At 41.1% G+C, this 15,611-nt stretch overlaps 1 protein-coding gene across 2 annotated transcripts in view; it reads left to right on the top strand.

The window, feature by feature from the left end:
• The window catches only part of Pde11a (phosphodiesterase 11A), a 350,512-nt gene that overhangs the window by 27,383 nt on the left and 307,518 nt on the right, over positions 1-15,611 (top strand). The window lies entirely within an intron of this gene.

Here is a 15,611-nt window from a genome sequence, read left to right as displayed (position 1 = left end):
AACAAAGAATTCTCACCAGAGGAATACCGAATGGCAGAGAAGCACCTGAAAAAATGTTCAGCATCCTTAATCATCAGGGAAATGCAAATCAAAACAACCCTGAGATTCCACCTCACACCAGTCAGAATGACTTAGCACTTCTACTTCTGACTCTTGCTGCCTCTCTTCTGTGATGCTTTCTAAGCCTTGGGTGCAGGAGTTGTTACGGATGGACACTCCATTCCATTCGCTGTATGTTGGCCAGTATTCTGTACTAACTCCTGCCTATTGCGAAAGGACAAGGATTTGAGCTACACTAATCTCTGGATATGAGGATAACGACTTAAAAGGCAGTTAAGCGCTTTATCAGTTTGGATATAAGTAATAGTGGGTTACTGTTATTCTTATATCCAAACTGATATAGTAACAGTGGGTTCTCCCTAGGGTCTATGGCCTCTTTGACTGAGGATTCTTAGCTAGGTTTATAGTACCAGGCAGGCAAGGCGTTCAATGCTATTGAACAGCCTTAAGACCAACCTACTCAGCTGTTGGTCACCACTGAGATATTACTGGCATTACTGCACCATTGGGCATATCTTTTTTGTTTGTTTGTTTTTGTTTATTTTTGTTGTTGTTGGTGGTGGTGGTTTGGTTTCTCGAGTCAGGGTTTCTCTGTATAGCCCTGGCTGTCCTGGAACTCACTCTGTAGACCAGGTTGGCCTTGAACTCAGAAATCCGCCTGCCTCTGCCTCCCAAGTGCTGGGATTAAAGGCGTGTGCCACCAATGCCCGGCTCATTGGGCATATCTTGCTGATCCAATTGTTATCATAAGCCTCAGAATTGAAATATTTTTTAAGTTTTGCTAATATGGTTTCTTGAAAAGTGGTAGTTCATTGTGTGCTACCGTTGTCTTTTGCCTTTACTTCTTGAGGTAATTTTGGGGAATGAATGTGGGGCTGTGTGCATGGTAGGTTAGCAATCAACCATCCATTTCCCTCAGCGATGTAGACATCATGGATGTAACTTACCTCCAGTTTATAATAGCAACACTTAAAATCCTGGACTTAGGTTGCTATTCATGAAATATCTTTTGAACATAGAAACTTTCCCAACATAAAATACTTGGTGATATTAGTGTTTAAACAAGCTTTGGAAAAGTAGGGTATTATTTTCTGATTTTGTTCTGAATAATTTTTTCCTTAAAATAATTTTTTGAGATGGAGTCTCAGATTATGTAACTATGAGTGGCTTGGGACATGCTGTGTAAACCAGGCTGGCCTCGAACTCATAGAGATCACCTGCCTCTGCCTCCTGCATGCTGGAATTAAAGATCTATACTACCATGCCCAGCCTTATTTTTTCCTTCCATTTTCTGACTTATTTAAAAATATAGTGGAGGGGATAAGGAGATGGCTCAATGGGTAAAATACTTTTGTACAGGACAGAAGACCTGAGTTCAGATACCCATAACAATACATAAAATCTGGGCACAGCTGCATACATCTGTAAGTGCAGCACTGGAGGGCCACAGACCCCAGGGTGGTCAGTCCATCCAAAGCAGTGAACCTCTGGTTCAGTAAGTGTCTTAGTTATGGTTCTATTGCTGTGAAGGGACACTATGACTAAAGCAACTCTATAAAAGGAAGCATTTAGTTGGGGATTTGCTTATGGCTTCAGAGGTTCAGTCTATTTTCATCATGGCAGGGAGAATGGCAGCCCAGAGACAGATATTGAAGCAGTATCTGTGACGTTTACATTCTGATCTGCAGAGGGAGGAGAGGGAGAGAGAGTGTGTGAGGGTGAGGGAGAAGAAAAGAGACTGTTCCTAGTGTGCTCTTTTTGAAGCCCCAAAGTTCACCCTCAGTGACTCACTTCCTATACCAAGGCCATACCTACTCCAATAAGGCCATACCTCTATCTCAAATAGGGCCAATGTCTGGTGACATTGGCTCAAATACATGAACCTATGGGAGCACTTTTTTTGCATCTTCTTTTTAAAAATTAGATATTTTCTTTATTTACATTTCAAATGTTATCCCCTTTCTTGGTTTCCCCTCTGAAAACCTCTTTCTTCTTTCCCCTCCCCCTGCTCACCAACCCACCCACTCCTGCTTCCTGGCCCTGGCATTCCCCTATACTGGGGCATAGAACCTTCACAGGACCAAGGTCCTCTCCTCCCATTGATGACCAACTAGGCCATCCTCTGCTACATATGCAGTTAGAGCCATGAAACCCACCATGTGTTTTCTTTGGTTTAGTCCCTGGGAGCTCTGGGGGTAGTGGTTAGTTCATATTGTTGTTCCTCCAATGGGGCTTCAAACTCCTTCAGTTCCTTGGGTCCTTTCTCTAGTTCCTCCACTGGGGACCCTGTGCTCATTCTTATTCAACCCACCTAGTAATAAACAAAGTCTCAAAATGCAAGGCAGAAAAGTGAATAAGGAAAGACATCCTGAAGTCAACTTTTAACCTCTACATATGCCAGCATTGGTCTCTCTCTCTCTCTCTCTCTCTCTCTCTCTCTCTCTCTCTCTCTCTCTCACACACACACACACACACACACACACACACACAGTATTTTTGAAGATATAGAAGTAGTATAAATGAAAACTTCCAATGTAAGACTGTATTTTAAAGGGAAGCATTTTATCAAGATGTTCAGATGGGTTCTTATGTAAGCTTCCCCCATGGGAAAAGAAGTGTTCCCCAAGACATCTTGGTCTTAGGATTCTCAGTAGGACAGCCTTGGCTACCTCCAGCAACATTAAATTACACTAAAAACAAATATCCTCTCACTCTCACTTAAATGTCCAGTTTCAAAATTTGTTCATTTATGTTGCTTTATGTGGCATTTTTAAGTCTCCTCAAATCCCTGCAGCAAAGTTGTCTGGCTATTGTCTTTTAATTGATTGACATATCCTATTGCTTATCAAACATATTGAATTCTTCAATTTTTATAAAGGTCTATGAACATTGTTTTGATATTTGGGTGATAACACTAGCGTGACCTCTAACTTCTTAGCATATATCACCTACACAATTAAAAAGCATGAGCATGAGGGCATTGTGTTAGGAAGTCTACCATACTCTCATATACTCCCGTTATGGAACTCTGTTTTCCAGGAACGATCAGTCTTGAGATCAGAGGAACTATGATCACTTCCACAAGACATCACAGGATTAGAATTACTAACATTCCCCTGGAACAGTACATAACCCACTCAGGAGGAGTTTGCTCACTAGTCAGCATAGGTATTAGCTAGTCAGAATTAGGTATGTGAGCCCATCCCCTCTGAGGATGTATAATCAGTTCATGGTTAGATGGGGTAGGAGGAGACATTTTCTTTGATAGCATAGTTGCTTTTAAAGTAGTCCACATTCCTGCAGATAACTCTACACCCCTGCTCCAATAAGTAGCCCTAGTTGAACTCATTGGTCTACCAACCTAGACCTAGGGGGAATCCTCACTTTGGTTTGTTGAAAGTGCTACATCTAAAGTCAATAGATATTTACTTACATCTTCCCGGGGGGGGGGGGGGAGCCATGCAATGCTTTCTTAGAATCTTCCACAATATTTTAAAGTTTAGCTTTTGGCAAATCCTTTACACAACTTTTCAATTATGTGGCCTAGTCCACCACTTTCTCATGAACGCCCTGGAGAGGTATGAACAGAAACAACTTGAGCAGCATCATATTTTCTCTTTATTTGAATGATCTCTCCAACATTTTCTGTAACCAGTTGACAGCTGTCCATAATTTTTGTTGAGAAACTTCATTTTTTTTTAGGAGGACCTACTTAGTGTACCAACAGCCTACTCATATTTGAAATACATTGGGTCCTCTTTTGCTGGGATTTTCTTGTCAACTGACTGACAAAAATTTTGTCATCATACTCACAAGAAAGAGACTCAGACTTCTAAGCTATCCACTGTTTATCTTGGAGGTCTTAGAGTGCTGGACCTTCTTTAAGGAGACAGGAGGCTGAGCAGGAAAGCACTCTGGGATGCAGGGATGCGCAGTGGTCCTGAGGATCCACCTAGAAGGAGGGGAGTCTTTTGTACAGTGCTTGGTGCCTGGTTGTTTCTAACCCAGGCCGTCAGGACTTGCTTGTGACATTTGCACCCAGGCATGCCAACCAGTTCAAATTATAGTAGTTGGCTTTCTTTCTTTTCAGTACAAATATCAGCTACTGCTGATTTTCAGTTTTGAGCTTTGGTCCTTTTGGAAAATCAGGATGCTTTGTTATGTGAGAGGTTGTGATGTTTAACACTGGAGCCAGAATCAGTCTGAGTTGAAAGAGCCATTTGACACATTAAGACATTGCTCAACTAGGCTATCTGTCTATTCTTTGTTTTCTGGTTTATTTTAGACAATATCATCAAGTTCCTTTAGTTTTCTGGGCAGCATCTCAATTGGGCCTAATTTTGATGATAAAGGGTTTTTTATTTCCAAGATGATGACAGCTTAAAGAACTAACAGAGCCATTTAGTTTCAGGCCAGCCTAGACCCACTTATAGCCTAGACCCACTTACAGCCTTCTAAACTACAGAGCACAATGGTGCGGACTTTTTAATGTTCATGTTGTGTATTAGGACTGACTCATCAGGTGTATTTTACAGTCCAGTAACACAATATCCCCTCTCTTTGGATAACAGTTTTGAACATATAATCCCGTCCCGGATGGCTGTCCTCTCACCCCTAGGAAGCCCCGTGTTAACTTTAACTGCTTTCTATACTACTTTTAAAAAATATGTCTTTTCTAATATCATAATAAACAATCACTAATAATATGTGAAATAATAACCCATAACTTCATATGGTGGTATGAGGTCACCATGCTATAATAAAATTGCTCATTAAATATTCAGGCATTATTTGATTTCTCTTATTATAAATTCTTAAAAATGAAATGAGTGAATTGAAGAGTAAAAAACTTAAAAGTGTTTATTACTAACTACTCAGTTCTTTTCTATATGTATGTTATATCATCATCATCATCACCACCATCATCATCATCATATAAACATAGGTAGCTTATTTAAAATGACAGAAAATAGTGATAGCTGAGCCAGAGAAATGAGTCAGTAGCTAAAGGTGCTTACTACCGAACAGCAAACCTGACTGACCCCTGGATCCTGTGTAGCAAGTTTTCCTCTGACTTCCACAAATGTGCTGTGGCATCTATGTTCACACACACACACACACACACACACACACACACACACACTACATGTGACTTTCTAGTATGCTAAATTTTTTTTATATTTAAGAACATTTTTTACTATTTTAATTACTGTTTTGAAACCAAAATTAAGATCAAAGATCTCTATTTTTATGATGTTTGACAAGAAACAATGGTCAAAAACATTTAAAAGTACATTTTATTTTAGGTTGTAGTTAAAAATGTTTCAGAGCCTTGAAAAGCATACTTTAAATAAATGACTTTTGTTAAATATTAATAGCATCTTCTACATAGTAACAATAAAACTCAGGAATGTAGCAAAATACATGATGGTGAGAGTTATATTAATTTGGCACGAATGTGGGAAACATCAGGAGTTTACTACCACAGTAGTTTACAAATCAATTCTATTTGGGGGCTGTTTTACAGGTTGTTCCATAGGTTGTTTTCATGGTAAAAGGGATTTTCAAAATACTATGCTGGAGTGACCCCTTTTGGAGTTTTAATGAGTGGATAATACTGACTCTCCTGGCCCTGCCCTGGAGTTTGTGCATTGCTGTCTTGACTTGGTTTTCATACATGTTTCTTGGTTTCTGACTGTCTAGCGTCTAAACCACAGCTCTTGTGACAATCACTTCCTTATTTTATCTGCAGGCCTCCTGGCCTTCCTAGCTGTAGCTCTTCTTCATGTACTGGTCTCCTCATAGACAATTAAATTCTCCCCTCTAAGGTTTAAAGAGTGCAGTGTGGCACTTAACTCCATAACCCAACTGCACACCAACAGAAAATCTATGTAGATAACTGTGGAACCCATGAAAGCAACTTAAGAATTTATCATTTCTCTGTCTACGACCTCACCTGCACTTGGTCTTCATCTGTGAGGTGGTTCTTCCATTTTCAAACCATTTCTGCCTCTGAGGTGTATTTATTGTGAGAAAGATAAATAATAAATGACAACAGGACAGGATAAAAAAGAAGCGCCCGCTGAGATCAGCAGGACAGAGAATGACAGAGCTAACAGAGCTGACTTCAGTGGAACTGAAGGGACTGAGATCCCCTCAACAACACATGACAACCATGATTGCTCCAAAGCCTCATATCAAAAGTTTTTATGGAGTCTGCTAACCACTAAGTCAATTTGGAAGGCTTCAGCATAAGACGGATCATCTTGGACTTTTCAGCTAGAGCTGACCTTTATGCAGACTGCCCCACGGTAACTCTGCTCATGAGTCAGACTGAGGCTTCCAAAATCATGGAGAGGTTTTGATACTATTCTTACTATTCAGAATGCTACATCTTATCTGTGAAAGGATTCAGCAACAATCTTTTCTTTACTGTGATGACACTCTGCAAACACACACTGAGAACAACAGGGGTGATTCTGTACTTCTCCCAGCAAGAATCTAATTAGGAGGCACAAAGCATTAGGTATCAAGTTACTGTTTGTGATTTCTTTGTTTTCATGTGGTACAGTCTCAAACCTTTCATCAATTCACAACAATTAGTTGTTTCTATAGAGAAAGAATAGAACGTGTCAAGTAATTAAAAAGCTAATTAAAAACCATATACAACTTTGTCCCTCAAGCATCTTCTGGACATGAATGTCCAGTGGGAAGTAACCATGGTAAGGAGATTGTATTATTAGGGTCTCTATTGCTGTGATGAAACACCATGACCAAAAGCAACACGGGGAGGAAAGGGTTTATTTGGCTTATGCTTCCACATCACTGTTTATTATTGGAGGAAGTCAGGACAGGAACGTGGAGGCAGGAGCAGATGCAGAAGCCATGGAGGAGTGCTGCTTACTGGATTTCTCCCCATGGCTTGCTCAGGCTGCTTTCATTTAGAACTCTGGGCCACCAGCTCAGGGATGGCCTCACCCACTATAGGCTGGGCTCTTCCCCCATAAATCGCTAATTAAGAAAACACCCCACATCCTTGGTTCTCAACCTTCCTAAAGCTGCAACACTTGAATACAGTTCATATTGTAGTGCCCCCCCCAAAGTATAAAATTATTTTGTTGCTACTTCATAACTGAAATTTTGCTACTGTTATGAATCATAATGTAAATATATGATATGCAGGATATCTGATTTGAGACCCCATAAAGGGTTGTAACCCATAGGTTGAGAACCACTGCCCTACAGACTTGCCTACAGCTCATTCTTATAGAGGCATTTTCTTAACTGAGGTTCCCTCCTCTGTGATGAGTATAGCTGGTGTCAACTTGACATACAACTAGTCAGCACAGAGATACTTTTGTGAACTGAAATTAAATGACTACTTACTCATAGATGAACCAATGAAAGCAATTTCTTTTTGATTCCTAGAAAGTTTGCTGATCTATTGACTGTAGTTTCAATATATTATTTATTTTAGACTTTGTGTCTCTGTTAGATTATCTACATCACAATTCCATAAAGTATTTGAAAAATAGGGTAGTGGAAACGTGGGAATATGCTTGGGTTTTGACTCTGGAGAGGTTCACAGGTGTTATGAAAGGCCTGTCCATTAACTCTTTAAGGAAAATATGATGTATATGCAGCCAGTGAATTTGTACTGGAAACCCTGAAGTATTGAGTCTGTTTCCTTCAGTCCCAGATAACTTGGATTTAAGTAACCCTCCAGTTCAATGGATTTTAACACTGACCAACAGGCAGATTCCTGGAGTAATCTTACCCTCCACCATTTAGTATTTTATTGCTCTGCGTGGAGCTAAGGCATCAGTTTCCCAAAAGGAGAGATGGCTGCAGTGCTCACATGAGTTGCCAGGCCGTTCTCTTGCTGTGCACACATGAAAATTATCCAAAGAGTGAAGAAGTGCCATGTACACATGAGTGTGCTATAATGAATGAGCACAATCGTTTAGACTCAAATTCAGTGAAAAACCCATCAGAATTAATAAAGTATTCTGTAATCCCATGCTTCTTCAGATGCTGGTCCTGAAAATCATACCCACCATTACGTGGATGTTAGACTTGACAGGTTCGAGCATCCTGGATTTGAAGGGACACATGTGGAGCTAAGCATGTTGTCTATAAAATCATCCTTACAGAAGACGTGGTGGTTAAGACTCATTGATGAGCATAGAGAATGTTCCCGTAGAGGATGGGGGCCCAACACTCAGATACGCAAAAGAGAGATCTTAAGTGGCTCACCTTCGCCATGAGTCTGAGACCTGCCTGGCTCCGGCTCTGTTTAAGCAAAGCCCTTGAGTGCTCTCTCTTAGATAATGGGAACAAGTAATGGATGCTCTTTGACTTTAAGCCTTTGTATTTGTTTCATTTCTCTCCTAAATGGCAAAATATCTGGCAAAGCGACCTAAAAGGAGGGAAGACTTATGCTGGTTTAGAGCCAGAGTTTCCAGCTGTGATTCAGTGGATTCTGGTCCTGTGGTGTGGTTGATCATCTCGGTGGCTAGTGAATGTGGTACAGAAGAGGGGCTTTCTCACCATGATGTTTCAGGAAGGGGGGGGGGGGACAAGGAGCGGACAATGGATCAAATTTAACTTTCAAAGCCATGTCTCTGGTGGTCTACCTCCTCCAAACAGCTAGCACCTTCTAAAGCAGTGGTTCTCAATCGGTGGGTCGTGACCCCCTGCAAACGACCCTTTCGCAGGGATTGCCTAAGACCATTGGAAAACACAGATATTTACATTATGATCCAGTAGCAAAATTACAGTTATGCAGTAGCAATGAAAATAATTTTATGGTTGGAAGTCTCCACAACATGAGGAACTACATTAAAGGGTCGCAACATGAACAAGGTTGAGAACCACTGTTCTAAAGTTTCTCCAAAAGGCATGACCAGCTGGAGACCAAGCGCTCAGCACATGAGCCTGTGGGGGGAGGGGGAGGGACACTTCATCTTCAAACTGTAACAGCCTTTTTATATGCTCTTAAAATCACATTCTCGGGGCTGATGGAGATGCACAGATGTGGTGAATGGCAGCTCTTTTTCAAGGACATGAAGGCTTAGATTGCAGAGACTGCTTTTACACAACCCTAGTGAATCTTGAGGGTAGGATTCTATTTTCTGGGGGGATGCTGTGGCACCAGGCTGAACCAACGATATTATAGAAGGTCTTAAATCACAAATCTATGGGATTATGATTTTTTAGGCAGGGGAGTGGTACAGTTCAGTTATTTTGCTGAAAGAAAATGGTTTTGGCCTTTTTTAAATGTTAGAAATCCTAGCTGAGTATCACATTAAAAAAAAAAAAGAGGTCTACCCAAAAGGCACCTAGAAACGTCTGCTTATGAAGTGTAGTTATGCTCAAAATACTTGATTGCAAAAATATTATGACATGAAAATTCTTGAAGCAAGATCTATCACAATCCTCCAAAACTCATTCCAGATTTTAACAACCTTATTAAAGGAGCCTTTGCCTGAAGTTATTAGATGCTCCTGTGATAGATCAGTTCTTGTTCCTCTGTCCTCAGGGAGATGAACATAAATCGAGCACCATTCCCCTTGTGATATTGCACCAGAGACCTAGAGGCATTTGCTAGGTTCTTGCTCAGGGTTGTATTTTTAGAAACAAATAAGCTCAAGGTCATGTGCTTGGATCATCTTGGTGCTGATCCTGCTTCCTCCATAGCTGGCTGCTTGTGAAGCTCTGCTCCAGGTGAAAAGTTATTATGCAACCTTTTCATTCTTACAGAAATAGCCTTTACTCTCTTTTTCAATTTTCTCTAACTAAAATAACACACACACACACACACACACACACACACACACTTACAGACAGACAGACACAGACAGACAGACAGATGCAGACACACACACTCACAGACAGACAGACACACAGACATACACACTACAGACAGGCACACACACACACACACACACACACACACACACACACACACACTTTAGGACATCCCCATCATGTAGACAACCCACGGTCAACTAAGTTTCAAAATGTCTACAATGAAACCCACATTCCCAGCCTTGGAACCTGTTCTCATTTGGTGAATCTCCTCACAACCCACCTACATTCCTGAACAAGAAACAAGGAAACATGGCAGCGGTGGTAGTGGCGGCGGGGGTGGGGTGGGGTGGGGGTGGGGGTGGGGGTGTTTTCTAGTTCTTTATCTTTTACAGTTTCATCAACTCACTAAAATCCCAGTGATTCTGTGTTCTAAATGCGTTTTCACTCAGTCCCTTTTCTACCACCATATGCTACTGAGTCTCTTCCTTCCAACTCATCCTTTAAACGCAGCCAAAGCAGTCTCTCGGAAATGAAGACTTAGTCACTGCACTACCCACCTTCTTAAAACCCTCTAGAATATTCTCCTCTCCACACCCCCTGGATGCATGTGTGTACATACTATTTATCCATAGTCTTAGGATAAATATTCTATGGAGTGTGTGTGTGTGTGTGTACATGGGTGCAGAGGGCAGAGTCAACCTCAGGTGTCATTCTTTAGGAGGCACCCACCTTAGCTTTAAAATTTTTTTTATTAAAATATTTCTCACATAATATATTTATTATATTTTTCATCTCCCCAAACTCCTCCCAGATCCTTTCCAAACAACTTTGTTCTTTCTCCCTCAAAAGAAAGTAAAGGCAAAGGATATGAAAAGAAAGTCAGTAAGACAAAAAAAAGAGAGAGAAAGAAAAAGAAAAAAGAAAGAAAGGAAGGAAGGAAGGAAGGAAGGAAGGAAGAAAGAAAGAAAGAAAGAAAGAAGGAAAGAAAGAAGGAAAGAAAGAGATAAAGAAAGAAAAAGCCACCAATGCCCATGTCCACTGTTCTCATGTGGCCTTGAATACTTTGGAGACAAGTTTGGCCCAGGCCTGGTGGCTGGGCTTTGGTGGAGAAGAAACTTTTCTGCAGAGATGCAAGCTATCCCAGAGGTTACAGACTCAAAGGTCAGTGCAGACAAGCCAGATCTGTTCCAGGGAGACTTTCGAGTGCAATCTCTCACAGTCCACTGCTCCGACGCGCAGCACCAGGGTGCGCACCCTTCTCCTTTCCCGTCATTCTTCAGGGTTTCCCCATCAATCTGTTCTCTGGTTTCACTCTTTAACATTTAACATTTCTCTTATTCACTGGGATAGAAGGTTTAAAAATGGAAATGTTTAGTATTGACTGATTCCGGTTGGGATGAGTTGGAAGGCAGGCACTTTGAAAACTTTCTCACATGTGGCCAGAGAAGAGAACATCTGACACAGCTGGCCAAAGAGGTTCTCCACCTTGCTTAGTAAACTGATTTAATGACTTTCTTTGTTATCTTTATATGTAGACTTCACTTTTGTCTCAGTCTCCTCTGACCCTGGAAATGGCATTCCCACCTACACTTTTCTCAGATTAAAACTAAAGGCTCAATAGTTTAAACTATTTTCTCCTATTACACTGACCTCCCAAGAAGCACCATTGCCTCACTGTCTAATCTCTCTGCTTCCGTTTCTAACTGCCCTGCCCTTTCCCTAACCCAGAGCACCTCAGGCTTTATCTCAAAACTTCCTCCTAGGTAGCTACTAGTCCAGTCCTGTATCAGATACAAAAAATTTCTTAGTTTTAAAAATAAATGTAAATAGTTATAGACGAATAGATCATTCATCTCCATGATCTAAACATTGTACTACATTTGTTTTATAGACTTTTTATACGAGTGAGTTGGACACATTTTTATTACATAGCACTTAGTTAAGTATATTTTCATAAAATATAATTTTATTTTAGATGGTTCTCATAGTGGAAACATAGCACTATGTATTATTATCATGTCTGCAATTTAGGGAAGTAAAAAACAGTTTTGAAAATTAAACCTCAGCTTAGAATTTCTAATACTTAAAAATTAAATTTATTATTTTATTTTAGATATATTAGTGTTTTACCTTCATATATGTGCCCTATATTTGCCTTCTGGGCACACACAGTGGATGTGGGATCCCCTGGAACTGGAGATACAGATAGTGTGAGCCACCATGTGGTGCTGGGAACTGAACCTAGGTCATCTGCAAAAGCATCGAATAATCTTAATGACTGAGCCTTCTCTCCAGTCCCAAGTATTTGTAATACTGTGATAGACCTTCGAGGAGAACTTTCCCCTGAACAGAACTTCTCTAGGTTCACTTTTTACAGGTTCTTCCTCCTGGGATCTGGAAGTCAGTTGTGAATAGTAGTATCTCTCTGGCTCCCAGTTCCTCTAGGGTATGTAGATCAATAGATCTAGACATAGGGAAGAGCCTTCTGAGAGTTAAGCCCTGTCTAAGCTTCTGCAAAGTTCTACTTATGAATTAACAATCTTTCCCTTTAACCTTCATTATGAGGACAAATAGAGGAGCTATTTGGTCATATATTGTAGTAATGAAATTAAATCCCCTTAAGGGAAGAGTAAACAAAAGGGAACAGCTCTCCCATTAAGTCTAGCTGCACCACGGAGACTCTTAAGAGAGGCTGGGAAACACCCCAGCTCAACTCACCACAGTACGGAATTCGGTCTCAAAAATTCCCCAATACAGCGGCTCTCAAATTTTGACTCAAAGGTTAAATTTTTGTATTAGGAGGAAAGGTCTGTCTCAGTCATGGAACTGACCTGGTGTTTTCTCCTACTCTCAGATGAATCGCAGGACAAGACAGAGACAAAGAGAGGCACAGTCAGAGCTTCCACAGCTCTGCAGGGCCTATGTCCTAGTGGTTGAGATAACAAAGCCCAGCAAAGGTCAACTGCAGGAGTGTCAGAGGCTTGCCAGCCCTCGCAGCTTCCTGCAGGGCTCTTTGGATAAGGAGAGGGTTTGTGCAAGATCTAGTGAGAGCCGAGAGTGAGACTGTGCGGAGGATCGGCCTAGGAGGACTCCACTGCAGAGCAAGTATGAGTGTGATCAGCTCACATTCATGGTGAATGAAAAGGCCACAAAACCCTATTAACTTGCACGCTAATTAAAAATAAATTAATAAAATTCAAAATAAAATAAGAAAACCTAGAAAGACAAAATAACTTCCCAATAACCTTAATAGAAAAGAAACATTAAATATCCTTATGTGATTATGAAATACACTATATGATACATAAAATGCAATACATTATATATAAAATGTATATTATATAAATATTATGTATGATATTATACAATGTAAAATAAAACAGTAATAAAAGTAAAAAAGAAAAAGAAAACCATCACCAGGTCATGATGCAGGTTCATGGACAACTTTCTCACCATTGTGACAGAGGGGGACAGCCTGGGAGCCAGCCTGGAGACTGTATGATAGGTGATTGCGTGTCTACAGTATCCTGGGGTAGCTGGTTCTTCAGAAATCCTGACAAGGTCAAGACTCCCAGAGGATGCCCACATCAACATAGTCCAGCCTCCTTATGCACCCAGAGACCCGTTCCTCCCCAGAGAACCATCCTCTCACTTCCTAGCTCTTTTTATAAAGAAGCAAAACTCTTTTACAAAGCCTCTCTATACCTCCTTGTTCCTATTGCCTCTCTTTTCTGTAGGTAACCACAGCGCACATTCGATGTTTGTTTTTCTCATGAATACTTACATTTTTGCTCCGTATTTGACTCTGTAAATGATCCATGTGAGGTCATTAAACATTTGTTATGTTACACATACGTCATTGGATTGCAGTTTGCTCGTTTCTGTTACTATGTTTTTAAACGCTTCTTCAAATTAGATTTCTTTATTTGATTTTATGTTGGAGGGTTTTGCCTGTATGTGCATGCACCACTTTTATGCCTGGTGCCTGTAGAGGTCATAGGATCCCCTAGATCTGGAGTTATAGACGGTTATCAGCCAATACGTGGGTGCTGAGAATCAAACCTGGGTCTTCTGGAAGAGCAAGTTCTTTTAACAGCGCAGCCAGTCACCACTACCATGGTCTTGATTTTTGTTCGCAGTGCGGCAAACAGCTCTAGTCTAATCAAACACTGCAGTGTTGATACAGCGGGTATCACGTCATGAGGTCCTAGTTTTCCTTGTTCATTTTCCCATTGATCACCAGCCTCATCCCTGGGAAGGTGGCCCTGGGGTGCAAAGAATGCAGCCAGGAGCAAGCCAGTTAAGCAGCACTCCTTCTTGGCCTCTGCTTCAGTTCTTGCCCCTCAGGCTCCTGCCTTGATTCCTGCCCTAACTTACCTCCACAATGGAGCTTGACCTGAGAGCATAGGCTGAAATAAACCCTTCTCTCCCCAAGGTGTTTTTGATCATGGTGTTTCATCACACCAGTAAAAACACAAACTAGACACATGTCTTGAGGGGCTCATCTTGTCAATACCAGTTGCCTCAAGCCCTTGTGAAAATCAGTAGCTCTAGATGGCTGCAGGGAGCTGAATGTGGTTATGTGTTTTAAGGGGCTTTAACACACACAGTTGTGGATAGTTAGACAAATCTCACGCTAGCCCTGGGCTTGAAACAGCAAACCAAATTCGCCCTGACTGTCACCTTCCCTGAAGCACCATCAGTTTCTACTGCCCCCTCAGCAATCAATCCCTGCTCCTTCTCTCCCTCCTTCTCTTCTGTCCTTCATTTCTTCCCTCTTTATTTCTCCCTTCTTTATTTATAGTTTGAAGGTCTTGTATACACCTTCCAGATAGCCTAGTGTGTATAACTTGAAATTAAGGACACACTCCTAAATAGCTCCAATAGCAATAGCAACATCCCAGCAGCAAAGCATCTGTTAAGGCTGCAATCTAACCTTGTTCAGCTCTGTCCCCAACACATCCAGTGAAGAGCCGCACATTTCTTTTGGATTTCATGCCTCTTTGCAGAGCCCATGGCTTTGAATTTAATGCTGACACTATTTGAAGAATCCAGACTGGGTTTCTGATGGAATAACTGCTTGTCGACTTCTCTGTCTGTTCCCCCCACTTCTCTCTCTTCCCTCTTTCTATGGGCATATCTACATGTGTGTATGTGCCCTGTTTCTGTGCATATGTGGACCAAAGGTCAACCTTAACATTAGTGTGTCTCTCCATGGATCCACTTGTCTCTTCCTTCCTGGGGCCTGGGGTTACAGACACACACAGCTGTGCCTGGCTTTTTATGGCATGCCAGGGATTGAACACGTGTCTTCATGGTTGTGTAACAAGTGTTTTCCACAGTAAGCCATCTGCCCAGGTTCTGTTTCCTGGGTCTCTTTTCTTAGATGATGGTTTCTGCTGTCCATTTGATATGAACACCCCACGTTCTTAGGGGCATGTTTCCTTCCCAAGGCATCGTGTCAGGTAACGATGATGTTATTTTGGCACATTCCTGGGAAATTTAATTATTTGTCTAAGATAGAATTTGCTGGGTCTTCTCATTATAGAACTCACATTGCCATTATCATTAATAAATATTTTAGGGTGTCCTTTGAAGGTCATGTAAATATTCTTCTTAGCATCCTTCACCTAATGTCACTGGTGATCCTTGCTTATGATCATTGCTTTGTTGATAGTTAATGACAAGTTACTACATAATTGAGCTACTTATTCTACATATTTTAGCTGGTATTCTTT

The sequence above is a fragment of the Mus caroli genome, chromosome 2, assembly GCF_900094665.2.
Source record: "Mus caroli chromosome 2, CAROLI_EIJ_v1.1, whole genome shotgun sequence".
In the NCBI taxonomy this organism is placed as follows: domain Eukaryota; kingdom Metazoa; phylum Chordata; class Mammalia; order Rodentia; family Muridae; genus Mus; species Mus caroli.
The sequence above is the reverse complement of the archived record's forward strand: the minus strand, read 5'-3'. Positions and strand labels throughout refer to the sequence as shown.